The sequence below is a fragment of the Python bivittatus genome, unplaced genomic scaffold (genome assembly GCF_059951505.1).
Source record: "Python bivittatus isolate LINGU-HERP-01145 unplaced genomic scaffold, Pbiv_v1 ctg000480_np1212, whole genome shotgun sequence".
NCBI lineage: Eukaryota > Metazoa > Chordata > Lepidosauria > Squamata > Pythonidae > Python > Python bivittatus.
Window position 1 is genome coordinate 9,562,181 of NW_028277075.1, and position 21,669 is coordinate 9,583,849.

Consider the following 21,669-nt stretch of genomic DNA (forward strand, 5'->3'; position numbering starts at 1 on the left):
TTGATTTCTTAATTTTGGGTTGGAAAAGTGGGGGTCGTCTTGTACATGGGGGTGTCTTATTGATGGAAAAATACGGTATTTTGCTTTTACCCCCCCCCCCCCTTTGACTGTTTTGCTATTAAAATCTTCTTTGGAAGACCTACTCAGAATGGCCCCACCTTTGGAAGGGAAGTAAATGCACTCTCTTCCTTTTCTGTGTCACTTTGACAATGACATTTCTCCCATTGTCCATTTGTTTTGCTCCTTCCTTGATGGCCTTTAGATGTCCCTTAAAAATGGCTGAATAGCCAAGTCTCCTGGGGAGTGCAGGAACTTTTATAGGATTGGATAGATTTTAATCTTCGATGCATGGTTCTGGTCTTTTGTTCTTATGTCATTTGCGTTCTCCTGGTTTTGTTTTTGAATTAAGTTATTCATTGGATTTATATCCTACCTTTCCTCCAACAGTACAAGGGGATATACATACCTACATCTCCTCCAATATTTCCTAACAACCATCACTTTGTGAAGCAAGTTGGGCAGTAAGATTATGATTGGCCCAAAGTTACCCACTGAGTTTTCATGGCTAAATGTGGCCTTCTGCACCCATCACCTTAAACCACATTCAATAACTTAAGATGTTATTGTAGGCTGCTTTGTGAACTAGGGCTTAGAAGGATATCAGTATTTTTAATCATCATCACTGTAGCATGGAAAGTGATACCTATTAGCATTTTATATTAAGCCTTTCCCATCACTGCACCATTTTTAACTCACTCATAATTTTATCGCATATCTTATCCAACAGAGGCAGTGGGTTTTTTTGTTACACTATTTCAGACCAGTTTTCTAGCAACAACTCTGATGAACCCTCTCCTACTACAATGATATTTGGGTTTGTGAGGCTCAATCAAAGCCTCCCCTTTTATTTATTTATTTAGGTAGTAAGTTAAAGTCATATAGTGCAGCCAGTTGCTTCTATTGGTGGGAGGATGTAATCTGCCTCAAAATCTCTTGTTGAAATCAGCAGGAACATAAAGTGCCCAGTTCTGGTCAGAGATTGCTCCTCCCTGGCTGTAGCTACCCTATAGCCCTGCTCACAGACAGGGCTGGCCCAATCTCTAAGCTATCTTCACTCAAGAGATCTGATCAACAGACAGGGCATGGACATCAGCAATGCATCGCATTTGGCTGTCGAATTTGCTTTTTCATTTGTAGTTTGAAGTACTCATTCTTTACTGCACTTTGCCTTTCCTCCACCTCCACCTTGGCCTCTGGTGATGGTAACACTGCAGCTTTCAACCAGTTCAAGAGACGGTCTCTTGGGCTATTTTTGCTAACTCACGAAAGTACCACTTATAACTTGTGCCTTAGTTCCAGGGGAGCTGGCACTATCGCAAGGTATCCCACATCATTCTTCCTAATGCAACAGTGGCAGTATTGAGCCAGCATTCAGTCTCAGGCTTAAACTTTTGTGCTTTTTCAGCATTACATCCTTTTTAATGGTTATTTTAATACATGGCAACTAAATTTTGCTTTAACCTTGGTAATGGGAACAGCAGCTTCTATTGCACCAGACAGAAGCAAACTAACTTATAGGTTCAGGGCAGGTCCAAAGGATAAAAACGTGCAATTGCATCATTGCTGAGATACAAAGGCTCAGAAGGATGGCAGTGGCCAGGGCCTTCAGAAGATCAGGAGACTAATTTTGTTTTCTTCTCTCTTTCCTATTTCTCAGTTAGAATATTGAGAATTAGAACATCTATTAGTAGATGAGCCCGTTAATTAATTTTCATTTCCCCGTAATTTATTTCCCCATGCTTTCTTGTTCTGTTATACACATAACACAAACTTAATAATCTTTTGCACTTTATTTGTCTGAGCTGATTCCTTCCTGTTGCATGGAAGCTGGACATGCAGTATCTTGACTCACGTAATTATCTTTTAAATATAAAATGGTATCCTGGCTGCTGGAATGGATTTTTAAAAACCCTCACTTTGGCCACAGCAGCTGTGTCCTGTTCTCCAGCCACCCAGCCTTCCCCTCTAGAGCCCAGTCATGCTTCCAGGTGCTTCTGGCTTCTCTGGACTAAAGCGCTAATTGTATTCTGAGCAACATTTGGTGCCTTTCCTCTTTTAGAGCCTGCCAAGAAGCAACCCAGCTGAGTCTTCATCGCTGCTTGCCTGCTTGATTCCATCCTATGGAGGCTCCAGAAAAAGAGAAAGAAGAGCCTTTTTTTTTTTTTTTTGAAAAATGGAAAAACAGAGCAACAATCTCAGCTCACAAGCAGACCCTCAGAGAGCTGTCAAAGAGCACACTCTGTTCCAGGCCCCTTAGCAAGTACAGAGAATACAGGCAGTCCTTACCACTTCATTAAATGCTCAGCAGTGCAAGATCCTGCTCCCCCTGTGGCAGCTGTGCAAATCCATAAATCTGTATTCCTGCCAAGTATCAGAGTAAGGTTTACATATTTCCTCTAAGTCGTAAGCAATTTTCCTTCCCTTGGAACAGGTAGGGCATGAAGACTTCAGATCTCAAGGCAAGGATGGTAGTCCACCAAGTCAGAAAGTGGCCTGACTGCAATGGATCTCCATTCATTTGGAATGCCTCTCCTGCCCTTCTGCTTCTTAGAAATGCTGAAGGACTACAGTCTTTCTGCGGACAGCAGGAACTTTAATATATAATACTACCTTAATACAATGAGGTAGCAAAGTTAGGACTACCTGCTGGTGTTTCTGCTTGCATTAGGCAAAAGGACCTTGAGCAGATAGATTATAGGATTTCCTCTATGTCAGGAGTTTGAAACATGCAGGGCCCACTGAGTTCTTCTGCACAGCCCATGACAGCTCAAAAATTGATGGTACTACTGGAGCCCAAACCCTGCTGGAGCACTGCCTTGCCTTATGCATGGGTGCTGCACCAGCGTATGACTGCTACGCGGGCATGTAGGGGGAACAGTCTTCTGTCCATGGTTCCTGGTGTCAGGGAGATGCACAGAACACACTGAGATATGAAACCACAGACAGATCAGAATTTGCAGCCACAGCAATACAATATTTTACTGTGCTACAGAAGACAACGTATTTTTGCTTTTATTAACCATCAATAATGTTATGTTAATTTAATTATGGATTATTACTAATATATTTATTATTTAAAGTTATTTAATGAACATTTGTTGCATTTTTCCATCTGTATGAATACAACCCACCAATTAGCACATTTTATGTCATGTGACATAAAACCCCCTGCTCTATATGCCATCCTATCTCTAAGTCTTCTTGGCCATATTCAATTTGGCCCAATGGTCACATGCAAGTCTCTGACCCCAGGTTCTCTATAGGAAACCAGAAGCAAGGTGTGATATTGTTGGCTAATGAGAAAGGACTGGAGTTGGGCACAGTTTTCTTCATTTACATTGTGAGGTAGTTTAGGTAACCAGCCTCTTTGCACTGCAAGTGCTCAGAGTTTTTCTGAAGATAAGATGATGCTGGAGGTAAAAGTAAGGACCAAAGCAACATGTGTCTTGTGGTCAGTCGCAGACTGATGGATCAGGAGGGCATTTCAACTGATTCAGAAAGGCAGGTCTTATGGATATACACAAACAAATGAACCATTCAACTCCTGGGCATACATTGGAAGCTACCCTGGGGCAGAGGCCCAGGAAAGCCTGAACCTACAAGCCCAAAGGGGGTCTTAGTCCCTTTTTATATTATAAAAACTCGCTAAGTTTTTATAATATAAAATTATTCAAATTCACTTTTGGAGGTCCTAATTGCCTTACACAGTATTGAGTCAGATTACTGCTCCATGTAGCTCAGCACTGTGTAAAGCAACTGGCAGTAGCTTTTCGGGGTTTCAGTCCGTAGTCCTTCTCAACCTTACCAAGAGAGATTACAAACTGAACCTGGCATCTTTTGTTATATGAAGGATGTGCTTCATCCTGAGTCATGGCTCTTCCCTTAGATTCTAATATAAACTTTGATTGCTGAGGTCTATCCTTTCACCCAGTAAGAAGCAGGGCCTTGGATAAAAAAAATGACATTTGGCCTAGTTACCAAACACTGGCTGTTAGGAACTAAGACATCACATTACCTATAGTAAGATTAAAACAGGTTCCTGAAATGGACGGCATGAGCAAGGAAGATACTGGAATGGAGGATCAAGGTTATCAGGAGGGAGGGGGAACATTCTGGAGCAAACACTTTCTCAGTCCACAGCAGGAATGTGGGAAGACAAAGAGGGTGAGACCAGCCCCTCCCTAGAGTCTCATGGGGTATATCCACTAGATGCTTTAGCATAGGCTTAGTCTGGCGAGATTCTGTCTATTAGGAGCAAGCTAATAAAGGAACTATATTGGACTGGACTGTCTCGTCGTTGTTCTTGGGCTGGGCCTGACATTCCAAACCTTAGCGCATCACTGTTCAATCAATGCAAGGTCAATATTGAAGAGCCTGATTATTTCACAGCATTTGGCATCAGTGACAAGGGCTGACCACATCCAGACTTGGCTTCCTTCTTCCTTCTTTTTTTAATGAAAAGCATTCCTAACACACAGGATGCTCAACCTTTGAGAAGAAAGAGACTGCAAGTTTATCACCATGTTTTCCTCTACACATACTGTAATCTATTGCAGCACTCCAAGAGTGCTCCAAGCACTCCAAATTTACTCTTCCAAGTAAAAACACTTGTGCTGAAATGCCAGCTATGTCTAAAGAAAGAAGACCCCCCCCCCTACAGCTAACATATTTCTGACTTGTCTTTGAAGACCACAGTCAACCCAAGGTGGTTTAGAATAGTCAGAATCCATATAAGAAAAGTGATCATATATAAAAATAAACTCTAACGTACTTTGAAGTAGTTTAACAATAAATCAGTAATAAAAGGGAGCAAATGTGACAAAAGGATTAAGATGTTGACTAGGACATGGAGATCCAGTTCAAGTCTACCCTCACCCATGGATGTTCACCAAAGATCTTTGGGCCAAACACTTTCTCCAGTCAACCTACTTTGCAGGGTTATTGTGGGGAAAATTGGAGGAAGAACTGTTATGTCTAGTAGCTTGAGTTCCCAGAAGAGAGGCGGAATATTAATAAAATAAAACAAAGTAAAATCAAAGTAGCACCCAGGATAAAATCCTCTCATTTGACTAACTGATGTAATTCCAGTCTGCTTAGTTAAACTAATAATAATAAACTACCTGATGCTGACTCTGTCCATTGGTACATCCAGATCCACACTGATAGGCAGCAGCTTCCAGGGTCGCAGAGCAAACTTTCTATAACCTTGTATCTGGAATATCAGGGGCTGTTTTTTAGGTTTCTTAACCAACCCAGGAACAACTTCCAACAGGGTCCAACACTGATCTATTTCTAGGGCAGTGACTGATTGATTCCTAAATTAAAAGTAACGGATTGGGTTCCATTTCCATTATCAAATTCTTATGACAGCCTTCCCTAGACTGTTGCTCTCTGGCTGTTCTGAACTTCATGATTATCACCAGCTTGTATGATCACCTATGCTATTTGAGAATGATGGGGGTTATAGCCCAAACATATTTTGAAGTGTCAGACCTTCAAGGTAGGCTTACTCCAAACACAGCAAGGAGTACTGGAACTCTATTGTGGTGGGGTATAATAACAGAATCTTGAAAACCAGAATTTCCCTCTGCCCTCTTTTATATTAAACAGAATCAAAGCAGGGTTATCTTGAGTTATTTCTCATCCTTTCTTCTTTTCCAGGACTAAGCTGATGTCTCCTTATCTGTTCTTGCATTCTTTCTCCAATGTTATCTTTGTATTCCTCTACAGGAGGGTGTCATTTTGAAAAAAACTATCTTAGGAGTATGAAGAGTAGAGAAGGCCAGTAGATCCATGGTAAGTGACTGGATATTGTTAGGTTCCACAACATTACAACAACAACAACACTCCTGAAGTCTGAAACTGGCCCTAAACTGGGTAGGCTGGTTGGCTGTCAAATGTGAACAAGGAGCCTGAAGCTAGACTTGAAAAAGCACGTTAGTCTCCCAATTGTCCTTCTCATCACATTGCCTACATGTGTTTTCTTAGAGTAGCAGAACTAGAAGAAGTTATTTAGAAGGTACTGAGTCTTACTCTCTGCTCAATGCAGAAATACAAACTAAAAGCAATTCTGATAGGTAGCTGCCCAGCCCCTGTTGAGCTCTTTCAAAAAAGATGAACCTGCCACTTTCCTGGATTGTTCTTACCATTGGAGTATTTTTCTGAATATTCTGGAATCTACTTTCCTCCTATTTAATATTACTTGGAGATGATAGAAAACACATTTGGATGATTCCACTTCAAGTACTTGACTTGTTTGGCCATAACATCCCTTCCCAAGTCTTCTGTTCTTATAGCTTAACAAAATCTCTTCCCCAAGAGTAATTTCCAATCTCATTATCACCCTTGTGCTTCTCTGAGCCTATTCCAAATCCACTTGAATCCTTTTGAACATGATGCTCAGATGTGGGCACAATACAGTACCAGACAGAATAGAACTAGAACTTCCCCTGATTTCAAAGTATACTTCCACTGATCCAGCCTAAAACTGTATTTCTCTTTTTCTGCAGCCAAATCACACTGTCAATGTACAGTCAGACTGACAGAGGTTGTGGTACTCATTGCCGGCATAACAACTTGTTATGCACCTGATGATTATGGCAAAAGAGGGTGAAATTCTGGGAATGTTTGGAGGGGGGAACAGTCAAATATATTTAAAGTGAAGGCCCTGTTAAAGAGTACAGAAGCTGACCTACTGCCACAATCCTGAAAAGTATGTCATCAAAGAAAGAAAAGAAACAGCTGCTTGCAGTTCAAGAATTAGAATCAGAATGACCATTACTCCAGCCAACAGCAGAATCCTTTACCCCACTTTCCATACAACCTCACACCCCACCCATTTGTCTACCATCAGGCCAGAAAAGCCATGTATATTACCCATCAGTGAAGTTGCCATGGTATCATTTAGAAGCAGAGCAATGCTGCTGCTGCGTAACAGTGTACTCCCTATCCCACAATATAGAGATTCCCAGGCACTTAGGGGTCCTTCTCACTTCTTCTGCAACTAACAGCCACTCTCCTTTCATTCCAAATCATCACACAAAAGAATCTTGCAGCACCATCATGCAGTTTCTTGCTGCATAAAAGGAAAGATCACTGGATTGCAGTACTGAAGAGATTTTTTTTTTTATCAGAGGCCTGGAGTTAAAGTACAAACTGACACTGTACAACTGAGCACCTGAGAGTACATTGGCATCTCTTTCCCTTTTCCCTTCCTGGGAATCCCTAGACAACAGGAATTGGTATGTTTTAAAAGTTTCTGGTACTTATGACGGAGGAGAAAAGCTTAAAGCTGTGCAGGTGGTATTTCTGAATTGATGAAGCCATGGTGGCTGTAGAAAGGGTCCTACAATTTTGTAAGACACACTGTATTCCCACAGGTATGTTCCTTGAATACTAAATTTTGGCCTTTCAGTATTATTGTCATCTCCAAATACTTTTTTCTAACAAGGAACAAAACCAGTGCCTTCCAGATGTGTTGGGACTTCAACTCCTATTCCTTGGAAAGACTGGCCAAATACTACAAGACCAAGCAAGGATGTTATATTATATGGCCAGCTTGTCCTTTCTTCAGAATTAGAGGGGTACACAGAAATACTGTATGGCTTTGGGACATGCTTTCTTCCAGACACATGAATCTGGAATTGATCCATGTGGTTCTAGCTCAAAGAGAAGTGATAAGTGCTACCTAGTTCATTTTATTGAACTCCTAAAGAGAAACAAGCATGGAAAGCAGACAGAGGGTCACAGAAAGTCATCACGAAAAACTAGTGATGCTCTGACAGTAATGGTCTTCTCTACCCACTGCTTCTGAGAAAGCTGTTGAATACTATGGTGGGGTCTTTATTTCCAACATGTTCCTCTCCCACAGTCCAGATGCTGCCCCACTGTTAACAGCCATAGAATCTCTTGATTCATGCTCTTATACTGAATTCCTGAAGCGATGAAAACCATGGAGATAATAGGCAAGCTTGCCTTTGTTCAGTACAAGAGCACCTGTTTTCCAAGCAGCAGATCCTATGTTTAGTTCTATACTTTTTTGATTAAAAGGAGCAGGTAGCAAGTATGAGAAAAATTCCTTCTGGTGTCACAGAGAAATCGTCCAAGCTGACATGAAATGCATTTTTCCCAGAAAAGCAGTGAAGAAATCTCACCACATGCTTCAACATCCACACAAATTTATTCTATGTTTCACAGAATTACATTCTTGTGGTTTATGATCTTAACTTCTGTGTTGTGAGTCACTGTGCTGTAAAGATACGCAAAATCTTCTGTTAATGAAGTCTTTTGTGTTTGGAACAACCGGTCTTGGGTGGTCCTTGCCCAAACAAAACCTGCCTGTCTGGATTATTTGGGTCTGTTTTGTTCCATGCAGAAGGGCGGGGGAGGGGAGCAGGGAAAAAGCGAAGGATACTAGCACATGGGGAAGGGGAGGGAAGAAAGGGAAGGCTCTAAGAAGATGAGAGGGCAGGCAGGCTGATGGAATATACCATGCCACAACATCAGGGGCTGAGGAGAGGAAATGAAGCCACTGGGAAGATTGGAAGGGCAGGTGGGGCGATGGGATACATGCACTGGGAGATTAGCTGTGGCAGTAGCTAGGGGAGGGGAGGGGAGGTGCTGTGAAGAAGACAGCCTGGTGGCATATCCTACACTGAGAGCTCTGGAGAGGAAAGAGGGGTAAATGTGCACCTCCCTTGCCCCACTTATCCCTTTTGGATTTTGTTTCGTCCAAAATCTCAAATAATCCAACATTCTGGATTTCAATCCTGTTGAACCATGGCTGACCTGAAACAGTTCAGCAGAAACTTCAGAACATGCTTTATTGTGAGGTACACTCCTACTGTAGTGGTAAAGAGAGATGAAACTCCTTTAATTCTTTGGTACTGTACTAAAGGCCCTTCCTCACTTCCATTTAACCACGGCATTAACATGCCTTGGCAACATCTTTTTTCTGGCTTGTCCCCATGGCTTTGCCTCCAGCCCATGAGTGAGACTGGCCGAAGTTGTCCTCAACCATACTGGTCTTGAAATAATGTTTTCCCTTTTCTTCCAAGAATATCCAAGGAAAACCTCAAGGTACATACATTCTGTTAGGCTTCTTCACCTTTTAACGTGCAGGGAAGTGATTTGAAATAGCAACAACAGAAGCAGGACAGAAATCAGCAAGAGGGACAACATATAGTTTTCTGCTGATAACTAACACAGGTGGAAAACAAGCAGTGGGGAAAAGGACTATGATGGCAAACTTGTGTCTGGATTAACATATTGTAACTGGTTGACAGAGACCTCAGATGACATGCAGTGGGACTTGTAAAATCAAGCAGTCAATCTTTGTGCCCTGAAAACAAGATGCAATGAAGAAACTTTCTGCTATGTATCATCTCCCTCTCCAACATGGCACCGGCTGATTTTCTTTAGGTGAAAAACTTAGTAACACCACCCACAAACTGAAGCGGTATACTCTCGCCAGGCCTCTCTGCTAGCACTTTTTCTTTCTTTCGGAGGAAGATTCCAATTACTGCCAACAGTAATTGTGATAAAAATGCATTCTGAGATTACTCAAAGGTACCATTTTTATCATAAATTAATGTACACTAAGGTGGAGTCAAGATACCATATATGGAAGCTACATCTTAGACTCAAGATTTAGTAAATATGGTACATATCATGCATACAAATATTCAGTGGCAAAAAAAAGGACTGTATTGTCATTTGGAAAGTGTAGTTTTACAGCTCCCCATCTAACTTGCACATGATAGCAAGATCTGTCTTTTATCATTAGTACCTCTGGGATCATCTCAATGTTTCCAATGGATGTTAGGGCCCCTGCAAATATATATATATTTTTAAAAGCACAACAATACATTGCTCCCATTTTCCTGTTGGGGCTATTTTCACCTGGAGGATACAAAAGCTGCACCGGACCCACCCAAGGGCCCAGTATCCTGTTTCCAACTCTGCCCAGTCAAATGCCCTCCAAGAACCCAAGTAGGGCATGATCACGCAAGGGCTCTCCTGCTCAATTGTTTTTTTTATTATATTATATTATTATGATTATGATTATTATTTCTTTAGGGCCATGCCAGCAAAAGGGACCTCCCTGCTTGCTCTCCGTGGCTTAACTGTGCCAAATCGACTGCCTTAGTGATGACTGAGGCCCCCCCACTTCGGCCTAACCTTACCGGATCTTGCTTCCGGATACTCAGAGAAGAATGGGAAGGAGTGCGAAAGGGCATCTTTCCTGACTAAGGAGGGGGGAATCCCAGCCGTCCTTCCTTCTCACCCAGGAATATAGTTACTGGGCAAGGCATTCTCCCCTTCCCCAAATCCCGGGGATCTTGAGCGCTGCTCCCCATCCTGGGATGGGCGGAGAGGCTGCAGCGGGCTGTCCTCCCCGGCGTGCGGCGAGGGGACAAGACTGGAAAGCTTGGCTCCCTACCTGCAGGAGGACAGCTCAGACCTCGGGGGTTCGCTCCATCCAACGGCGGCTACCGAGGGACCATCTTCAAATGGCTGACTGCGCGCTGGGACACTTTTTCTGGCTTTTGGGGGGCAGCGCCCTTTCCAGGCCCGCTGCACCTACGCCGGCTACGCCTCTCCAAGGAGCCTGGTCTGCCTCGCCCGGCTGTAAAAGCACACCGTGGCACCACAACAAACCAACTCGGCGAGCCAAGGGATCGTCTGCGAATTACCAGCACCGTGCGAAGGGCAGCACCAGTTAGAAAGGGGAGGGGAAGCTCCCCCGTCCTCCGGCCCCACCCACCTCCGCTGCTGGGCTTGCTCGGCGTGCCGGTACCGCCCATACGCCTCCTGCATGGGGATGCATGATGCCCCTTTGCCCGCCCCTGCCAAGGGCTTTTCAGAGTCGCCTCAGCTCTATGTCACAAAGAGGTCGAACTTTCCATCCGCGAAGAAAACATTTGCTAAGCGGGCCGTCCAGGAGGGGCCTTCCCGTCCCGCCTCCGCCCCTCCCTTCCGTAACACTGCAGCAGAAAACGGGCGCTTCTGAGCTTCCTCGCCTCTCCAGAATGCCCGGGGAAGGGACTATCCCCAAATGATCAACCCAGCCGGGTTATGCTGGAGGATTTAAAGAGGGAGAAAGGGAGGGGAAAGGATTCCCGTTACCAGGGCTATAGTATCGCGGAGGACCACTCGTTGGGAATGGCGAGCGGCGTGTTCTCCTCGCAGACCTATCCCCAGCAGAGTTGGAGCGATGGAGCAGCCCAATGAACAAGGTCTGGAAAAAGAGAGCATCGGCAGCGGAACGCCCCAGCCTTTTAGCTAGACACACTGGTTGTGTTTGCACAACAACAAACTAGTCAGCCATAGATCACCTAAATTGTGGGATTCCCTCTGATGTGATTAGTTTATGGACTGGTGCGTCATGCGATCTTAAAAAAATTGGACTGAGCGAGCCATGACTCAGTGGAACGTGATTCGCGTTGGGAAGCGCATCGTCTGTTTGCACCTGAGCCTTTTCGGCCGCTAGGGCAAATGGGGAGGAGAGAGGAGGGGGAGGAGAATCTTCTTTGCCTGTCTCTGCTCTGGCCTGTTTCTGGTTCAGTGAAACTCTGTGCTCGGGAGGCAAAGGAGACTGCTTCTGTCTCCCTCACTCTCTCTTTGCAAGATACAGCAAGGCTTTTCTTATATTTCTTTACTGATAGTTGGGCTAAGCCCAAACTCAGCATCCAAGGCACCAGCGTATATTTATCACTGATTGCAATGGGACATCCCGCTTCTTAATTGCTCAGTATTCTTCCAGCACTCTACTTATGTTTAGAAGCACATCCTCTAACAACGGCTATTGCTGAATTGAAATTGCCAAGTTAGCTGGTATTATTCTTGCCTATCAGCAATGGCTCTTCAAGGACTTGAACAGAAATGAAGGGGGGGGGGAAAGGAGGTAAGATAGTAAGACAATTCATGCATGCAGCATATTGTTAAGGAGATCTGGAGAAGACTGCAGGGTGGGGTGTGCTACCTATCCCTTCTGAGGGACCACACATCCATAGCTCATCTTCAGCCCTTGTCTGAAGGGAATCTACATGGGCATGGGACTCCAGACACAGGACTCAATACGTACAGAAAAGCTCCATCCTATGTATATATCTGTCCATACAATGCACTTCTTCACACTCCTACTGAATGTACAGGCCAAATATATGGACGTATGGGTGGAGGAGAAGGACTGTTGTCTAGGGCAGTGTTTCTCAACCTCTGCAACTTTAAGTTGTATGGACTTCAACTCCCAGAATTCCCCAGCTTGGCTGAAGACAACACATCTTAAAGTTGCTGAGGTTGAGAAACACTGTTTTAGAGAGTCATGTAAAGCTAGGAAAGGGTATGTGAAACAATTAGGCCAGGAGCAATTCTGGGAGGAGGAAAACCTTCCACATGTTGGGCTCTTTGGGATAAAAGCAAATAGATGGAGACATAATAGACATTCTATTCCAGGTCAGAAATTAGGGATGGCTATCTTGAGGCTTGTGTAGAAGAAAAAAAGTTCAAAGAAAATCAATACTGTATGAGATATGGCACTTCTGAGCCCATTGATTTCAGCTTTGTAATGCAGCTTTCCTCAACCTGTTGCCATCCAGTTGTGTTGGACTACAATATTCCAAAGCTCCAGCCAATATAACCATTATATATGATGGAGCTGTTTCCAAATTGAGTATACCACAGATGCTAGTGTCTGGCCTGCTTGCATAATTTATTTGTGCTGTGTGACCTTGAGAACATTCTAATCATTTTTAGTTTCAGATACAGCCAAATTGCATTTATTGTCTGCTGAAGCCAGTGCTAGGGCAACAATATATCAGTAACCCCCTACATTACATTAGTTAAAAAAGAATCAAGAATAATATCATGTACCATTTAGTTTGCATATCTGTATCCCAACCTTATATATAAAATATTTGTAAATGCAAAATACAATACAAAAGTATAAAAAATACAATACAAAGTACCAAAAAAAAAAAGACTCAGCTGGGAAAAACAGCTATGTAAGAATGACACTTAGGTTCCATGTTTATTGCCTGATTCCAGATCTAATCAGATCCATCAAAATACTGACCTTTCTTCTTGTCAGTATAATTTCCTCAAGAGATGTTTTTCATTTGAATGGCAGAGATCTAGCCAAATCACTTCTCAAGTGATACCCATTGATTTCATGCAGAGATTTAAGCACACAATTGACTTTTGCCGAATTGTACCCTCACTTATCAGTCTATCTAGCTCTTGGAGTAAAAATCTTCATTTTTCCCTCAGGAATTCTGCTCTATGTCTTATTTTATAGAAACTTTGAGGTCTGTATTTCCACTGAGGATTGACTATGCATTTTTTCTAGTTTAAAGTATTTTTGTTTTCGGTGAACACTTACTGAAACATCTCCAGGGAGCTGCAAATGGTCAAACCTACAGAAAAGGTTTGCAATATTTTTAGAAGTGCAAATTCCATTCAAACATTGCAGGCAAGATGTAATATATTTATCTTGAGCATGGTACACTCTTTGGTGTGACTATTAAATTACTAATACCCTAATACAAAAATAGGTAACTTTTGACTGTAGAACCACATGCACTCCTTGCTTAATCATGCATGGTCTCCCTGCTGATTTTAGAAGTCATCTGCAACCATCTGCCAAGAGATCTGCCAGAAGCCCTCTGTCATGGCTTTCTTGCAGATGCCTATTGAAAAGGGAGGAAGAAGAATCAAAGAGGCATGACAAGGAAGGAGAAATGAAGAAGTAGCAAAATGAGAAAGAGAAAAAGACATGGAGAGAGAGAGAGAGAGAGAGAGAGAGAAAAGAGCAATTCCAGCCATTTTTGTCAATATTTCCAACATGTGGATTCTAAGAGATCTGCAAGGGAATATGGTGTTATTAGAATAAAGTTTAGAAAATGCATGTCAGGTTGGGTTCTCTCTGCATTACTGATTTCCTCATTCTCAACACAAGAGCACACCATTGCCTTATGAGTCAAAATAGGATCCATCAAAGTGATCCTTCTTCTGGAAAATTTCAAGGAAGGTATAAAGTTACTGGTTATACTCTATTTATCCCCAAATATCCAATGCTTGGAAGTGTGGTACCTCTGAAAACAGATTATAAGTCACTCCTGGATTTTCAACAGCACTGCAGTACAACTGGTAGGGATAGTGTAGAGGATTATAGAGGCAGTCTTGAAGAAGATATGCAGAAGCTGTTCCAAAAACATCCACTTAGTCCAGGAAGATAAGAAGGGATGAGGAAGAAACTCAGAATTGGCCTACTTTTGACTTTTTTGGGGAAAAGAGGGAAGAAAAGGGAAACTGGCAGGCCTTTCAGCTATTATAGCCTATATCAATAAAGTAGAGTTCTTGTATTTCCTGTGGTGTCTGCTTCCTGACTTGGCCTATCTAGATGGGCTGGCAGGCAATCTCTGCGCTATAAGTAAAGTTAGTCTCATTCTACCAAGAATGAGTGTCATATGGAAAGTTTTTTATTTTATTTATTTATTTATTTATTTATTTATTTATTAAATTTTTCAACCGCCCATCTCCCCCCAATGGGGGAACTCTGGGCGATTCACAACAAACATTAAAAACATAAAATATATAAATACATAAAACCTTAATTAAAAACATTACTAAAAAGGAGAAGGAGAGTCCAAGAGGATGAAAAATCTGAGGCTGAAGGCAGAAGGCCTCTGTGGGTCTAGCCATCCCCATGCTTGAGGTATTCCCATCCCACCCCAGGCCAGGTGGCAGAACCAGGTCTTCAAAGCCTTACGGAAGGTCAGGAGTGTGGGGGCCAATCGCACCTCCGGGGGTAGAATGTTCCAAAGAGCGGAGGCTACCGCAGAGAAGGCCCACCTTCTAGACCCCGCCAGCTGAAGTTCTTTCACCGAGGGGGTCCGAAGCATGCCCTTTCTGTGTGATCGGGTGGGATGGGTTGAAGTCATAGAGGAGAGGCGGTCCCTTAGATAACCTGGTCCCATGCCATGTAGGGCTTTAAAGGTGATAACCAACATCTTGAATTGGACCCGGAAGCAAACTGGCACCCAATGCAGCTCGTGGAGCAGAGGTGTTACATGGGCCCTCCTTGGGTGATCAACAATAGCCTGCGCGGCTGCATTTTGGACCAGTTGTAGCTTCTGGATACTCTTCAAGGGTAGCCCCATGTAGAGCGCATTGCAGTAGTCTATACTGTTCATAAGAATTATTCATAAGAATAAGTTCATAAGAATTCTGATTAGGAGTCTGCTAGATCAATATTTCAATTAAAGCAGCTACAAGGAACAGGACAGTAGGACAAATGGGAACATGCAGATGAGGCTGGAACTAAGGTAACAATTGAGGCATGCTTTGTTATCTTCTTCTTATACTTTCCTTGAGTTTGTTTCGAGAGGAGAGCAGCTATCATATGGAGGGGTGCACATGAATTGGTGAAGGATGAGGGGAACAACCTGCTTAGCCAGACCAGCTGAATCAACGCTAGGGGTTAATGGGTTGACAGATCATATGTCAAAGCCAGATCATCCTTTCAGCATCTATTGTTACAAATTGATGATCCCAGTGAACAAACTAATTGCAAAGGAAAAGATATGAGTATTTAAAAACTTTTTAAAAAATCAATAATTTGAATATAGTCATCTTCTTTTCTTAGCCTGAGTCATGTCCACAGTCATTCCTGCAAATTTATTTCTATAATGGAATACAGGAGGAGCATCTCCTTCCATTTGTATCTACCTGGCTTTTAAGACCATCTAATGAAGCCCTCCAGGTCCCCTCACCAAAGAACGTGAGGTGGACCTCTACAAGGAGGAAAGCTAAACTGGTGCTCACATAGCATCATTTTAGCACCAAGTGAAAACCTTTTTATTTTCCCAGGCTTTTTAGTTGGCTTTTAATTCTTTGTTTTTGAATGACTGCATCCTGCTGTCTAGTTTATATGATGTTTTTATTGTGTATTTTAATTATTTTTGGTGTTTCATTGTAAACCACCCAGAGAGCTTTGTCTGTTGGGTGATTTTAAAATTTAAATAAATAAAGGATTATGAATAAAATAATTGTGTTGCTTTTTTGTTTGTTTGCTATATGTCATAAGTTCAACTCTGACCTGCTGAAATAAATTATACTTCTTTACTTTTTTAGGGGTTTTTTTTGTTTTTGTTTTTTGTGGGGTGCTATTTGTCCTTCCTTCATTTGGGGGTATTTTTTTTTTTTTAAAAAGAGCCAGATATACAAACCAAACCAGTTAGTCATAATGGTAATAATGGCATATGTTTACTTTCAGCTTCAAAAAGTGTTATAAAGAGTAAAATAGGCTCTGTGTTATATCTTGTACATATATTCCCATTTGTATTTATATTTCTCTCTATAATATTCTGATGGTATTCTTTTTGACCTTAAAAATGAGCAGGGAGGCCAACATCTGTAAATGGCCCACCAAATTAACAAGCATCCTTCCTGTTGCCATTTTCCAGAAGGACTTTTTCATAAACAATCTAGAATCATCTCAATTAATGTGGAATAATGGTTTTAGGACCTTTGCACATGAGGCAAATGAAAGGTTGGCCCATTAGAACAAAAATGTATTCTTGGAAGCATGAAGGAACAAGCTTGTTCCATATCCTGAAAATAGCTGTCCTAGCATACATTTATTGAATGGTTTGCATAGAAGCTCTTAATACTCGTTCCCATTATGTGAAATCTGTGTCCTTCCTAAAAAAAAAAAATTAAAAAAAAAAATTGCTCTATGGGACAGTGCCTCAATTTCAGACCGATCTTAATCCATACTGATTTGAATGAGCTAGTAATAGTTCTGATGTGGCATTCAGCAAAGAAGCATTTCTTGCAAGAGAAGAGGAAATGATGTTAGTTTAATGTACTTTTTCCTAACCTTGTACCCTTTGAGCACGTTAGGTCTGCCGAAAACATATCTGGGCAGCATCAGCTTGGGGAAGCCCGATTTAATGAAACAGTTTTTTCCTGGGCTTTGATATGAAGAACATGATTGGCATAATATTCCTGGGAAGAACCAGCAAGAGATGATCTTTTTAAATAAGCTGACTATTATTCAAATCATGTTCTCAGTTATGGAATAGCCCGAGCCACAGTTTCTCTCAGTCATGTTATATGTGGCTGTCCTGATTAAAAGAAACAAAGGACTTATTTGCCAAATCATATTCAACAAGCATTGTGAGTAACCATAGCAGCAGAAGGACCATCAGTTATTTTGTGCCTGAGGCCTAGCAAAATAGACTAATGCCTTCTAATACCAGTATCCTGTATACTCACTATTTTCTTCCTTCACAGGTAGAAAAAGTACTGAAATCAATTCTGATTAGAGAAATGGGTCATGATTAAGTATACCTTTGGTTTTCAGAACAGAACTTGGAATATTTTAGAGGTACCTACAGGTAACATTCAGCTTAATTCTGATTTAGAATTTGGAATTTCCCATAAGCTATGTATTGCTAGTTCCCAGCAGCAGATAATCTTCATTATCTTACATGGTTAGTTATCTTAGCAGCTACAGGAACTAGCACTAGATAAGGCTATGGATGTAAGCTCACCTTTGCCAATCTAATGCCTTCTAGATGTATTTTATTTTAGCTTTCATAATCTTCAGCTAACATGTACTGCACATCTGGGGGGTAGGAGTATGACAAAGATGATATATGATGAGGCATGAAGCTGAGAATTACAGAGGATCAGCTGACATATTTCCTTTGACTATATCCCCTTTCCTAGCAGATCCTGCAAGAAGATTTTGGGAAAGTAATCAATGACAAATCATGCGCTGTTCTTGATTAAAGAGTATTCTTCATAGGCTTCATACATCTATATTTTGCTTCTAGATTTCTGGAAACGTTCCTTTCATCACTGATGGGTAAATGATAGTCTAGATCTACTGGTAGATCCTTCAGTGATTTTCAAAAGATCAATCATGATATCTGATTTGCAATTGTTTAACAATTACAGTGACAAAATGATTCCTTGCTGCCACCTTGAAATGAAGACAGTTTGGGCTAACTAGAAATAGATTTTAGTCAGTGGTTTGTTTAGTTTTGGTACTGAAAACAAAGTCCTGAACTTAAAATCTCCATTCTGTCTTCTGTACTTGGCAGAGTGTAGGAAAAACAAAATAGACTCAGAGATCTGAAGCCTGCTTATGTGTATCTTTTATTATGGTGATAACAGATAATGGTATATTGCTAGGGTATTCTGGTGTACATCTTGTGCACACATTAAAGACTACATGTCTGGAGATCTGTTCAAAAACCTGCCATTTCAGAATATATCACTCCTTTCAAATTTGTGTGAGGCACTTACAGTACAGTAATGTTTTTTTTTTCCAAGAAGAAAGGTAGTTTCATAAAGATAAGCAAGGAGGGTTTACAACATATTTTTTTCCACCACCTATCTATGATTGTTAATTTCTTTTGATGACTTATGTTCTCCTTCCATTCTCTGTTGGGCTTCTAGTGATATCTGTGGATCTTGTAGTTTGGGTTTCCTTTGAAAATATAGGAAGACATGCTAATTGTAAGGTTGATCTACTAATAGCTTTGAATTGATTAATTTGGAGTGATCTGGGCAAACTACTTGTGTGGGAAGAAGACTGGGGAAGCTATGCTAGTTCCAAGTTTTGGAAACTTCTTGATCAAGCCATCTGCATCTTGATCAAGCCACCTATCTCAAAGAAATAAAATGCACAATCTGGGAATTCTTGTTTATCACCTCTAGCCTTTCTGGATACCCTGAGAAAGACAGTACTGTTGAAGCAGAGGAAAAAACAAAATGTGTGCCTTCAAGTCAGTTTTGACTCTTGCCTAGACAAGTCCCTTCAATAAGCAGAGGAAATAAATCTCATTTTTCTTTAGAGACAATCTGGCCCTCATGATATTGATAAGGGATCATTAAGGTGCATCAAATCAAGATGGTTTCAAAGCAGGTGGTTTAAGAAATGTAACCTAACTGATACCAGTATTCAGTAAGACTGCCCTCCTAAAAAATTATTGGGATTGAGTGGAAATCTCATTTGCTTCAAAATAGCTTTCTTCTGAATAATCCTGTCTAGGAAGGTATAGCACATCTCCACAAAAAAATCACAACAAGGCTTTTGCTGTATTTAGAGTTATAGCTAAGTAAGCTGTTGGTTGTCAGCATTGTATATAATGAAAATAATAGCAATAACACTGAGATTAAATGACTTCTGCAATTAAAAAGTTCTTTTTAAAAATATAGGCTGTTAAAATGTCTCTTCAGAAAATAGGGGGAAACAGAGAAGACTAATCTTTTCATGAAATGAACAACAACCAATGACAGGCTGGATACATCAGATCACAAGCAAAGCATCCTAAATATAATATCCCTACCATGTACCTACCATGTATGTATGTATATCTGTATTTCCTTATACATGCATACAATTTATATGGTCATCAGAATTTCCTGAATAACAATAACTACATCCTTACCCCTGCCCGAAGTCATTGGCTGATGGAATACATGAACCAGGCACATCTTGGAGAAAGGAGTCACCTCTCTATATCCAAGGTAATGCATACAAGGTTGACTCCTTTATCCATTATTAAATCATGGATTAGGAAAGCTTTATTGCAGGCCAACTAATCATTAAGCAGCAACAGTCAGAAACTGGGGTTATTGAAGCTCCAATGACCAGGTGTTTTGGGCTATGCTTCCAGCACAGGGGGCTGGAACACAATATTAGAGCTAAACCCTGAGACCACTTTTCTCACAAGCAACTTGCCTCTGTCTCCCACCATATTGCCTCTGCCTATGAAGTCATTGCCCAATATACAACCTCCCCTGACCCTAGCCAAGCCTCTCCCAACTCAGGGTCCCATCATACAAGCAGATACTACACTCAACCAACTGGCTGATCCCAACTTTGAGGATGCTTTGGCCTTGCACACAACATCTCCTGGTCTAGATTGCCAGTTCACACTCCCCCCTCCCATCCAACAACCTACTACAACATGCCAGTTGCCACATACCACATCAGCCCTGACACCCTGCTTTCAGGTGAGTGTCTGGGGAAGCACTCACATGAAGGACAGTAGGATCAGGCAAGTATAAATTCTATTGCTCTTGCTTAAATATTATTAGATGTTTTGTGAATGTTATATTGCTGATATGTGTATATTTTTTAAAAAGACTTGGGGGCTATTTTTGGATTATAGTAACACAGTAACTAGGGTTTGAGGTTAGGAAATATGATGTTGCTTTATATTATTTTTATTTTAAAATAGTTAAAAAGCATTTATTCATTTAAAAAAATTATAAAACTGCCCCACTGACATAATTGACTCTGGGCAGTATATGTCAAATTAACACCCGCTCCCCAATAAACCAATATTGCAAATAAAAATCATACAATGTCAACAAAAAATAAATCCATAAACCAAGATATTGGCAACATCAATCATACACTCCATCTCTCAGAAGATGTGCTCATTTATTGTCCTGGCCCAACACACCCAGGGGAAAAGCCAAATTTTTAAAGTTTTCCCAAAGGCTAACAGGGTATGAGCCATTTGACTCCCAGAGGGCTGGGGAGAAAGGAAATTGTTCCAAAAGGCAGCTGGCACAACAGAAAGGGCATGCCCTCTAGGTCCCATCAGATGACATTGCCTCAAAGAGGGGACCGGGGGATCAGGAGCATGTCCATCTTGTGAGAACATGTGATATGGGCAGAAATAACTGGAAACAGCCAGTCCCACAAATAACCTGGTCCTGGGCTATGTAGGGCTTTGTAGGTGATAACCAGCACCTTGGATTGTTCTCAGAAGCCTATTGGGAGTCAGTGCACCTCTCAGAGTAGTGGTGCTACATGGATGTCCTGTGGTGCACCCATAATTACCTACACTGCTGCATTCTGGGCCAACTGCAACTTCTGATGGTCTTCAAGTGCAGCCCCATGTAGAGTGTATTGCACTAGTACCAAAAGGAGGTGACTAATGTGTGAGTGACTGTGAGCAGACCCTTGAAAAACTGTTTATAAGCCAGATGGTAAACAGGCTGGCAAAGAAAATGCATGCAAAATCCATGGAAAATCATGGGTTAGAAAACAAATTGGGGCAGAATGGGAGCAAGAAAAACAAGTTGTCAATGGATTAAAAAGAAATAGCTTTTTTAAAAAATGCGGGAGAATTAGTGGGAAGAGAGTAGATTGACCAGAGTCATATGGCTCATGCTTTTATTTTAACATGAGAAATAGAGAAAGAATTAAAGAAGCAAGTTCTGAAGTCTCCTCTCCTTCTAATTCTCTTGCAAATAAAAAAAAAATGGATTTCTTTTTAGTCCATGGGAAGTCAGAGGCTCCAGCCTTTGGACACTCACAATCATGGTAAAATATACACTTCCACAATGTTCATATATAACTGTGCCTAAAGCATAGCAATATGTGGCTTTCTGACACCACCCAAATAGGAAACATTTCATGAAGGAGATAGTTCTCAGCATAATTCATATGTGAACACTCAACATTAACAGCTGGCTGTGGAGGGGAAAACAACTTGATTTGTAAAGTTAATTCAGCACTGCCATCTACTGCCTTGCTTCAGACTCTGGAAAATGATGATGCACCTTAAAGAATTT

General features: G+C 41.4%; 1 protein-coding gene across 7 annotated transcripts in view; it reads right to left on the minus strand.

Moving 5' to 3' along the window:
• Positions 1-10,980, minus strand: part of TMEM63C (transmembrane protein 63C) — a 77,346-nt gene extending 66,366 nt beyond the window's left edge. For 5 of the 7 annotated variants that reach the window (XM_088145291.1, XM_088145289.1, XM_088145288.1 and 2 more), the window contains exon 1: positions 10,502-10,978. The gene's annotated coding sequence lies outside the window, so the exon portion shown is untranslated. Of the gene's footprint in view, positions 1-10,501 lie in introns of all 7 variants that reach the window. The other 2 variants (XM_088145293.1, XM_088145292.1) reach the window with 2 other exon arrangements.
• Positions 10,981-21,669: the final 10,689 nt, after the last annotated feature.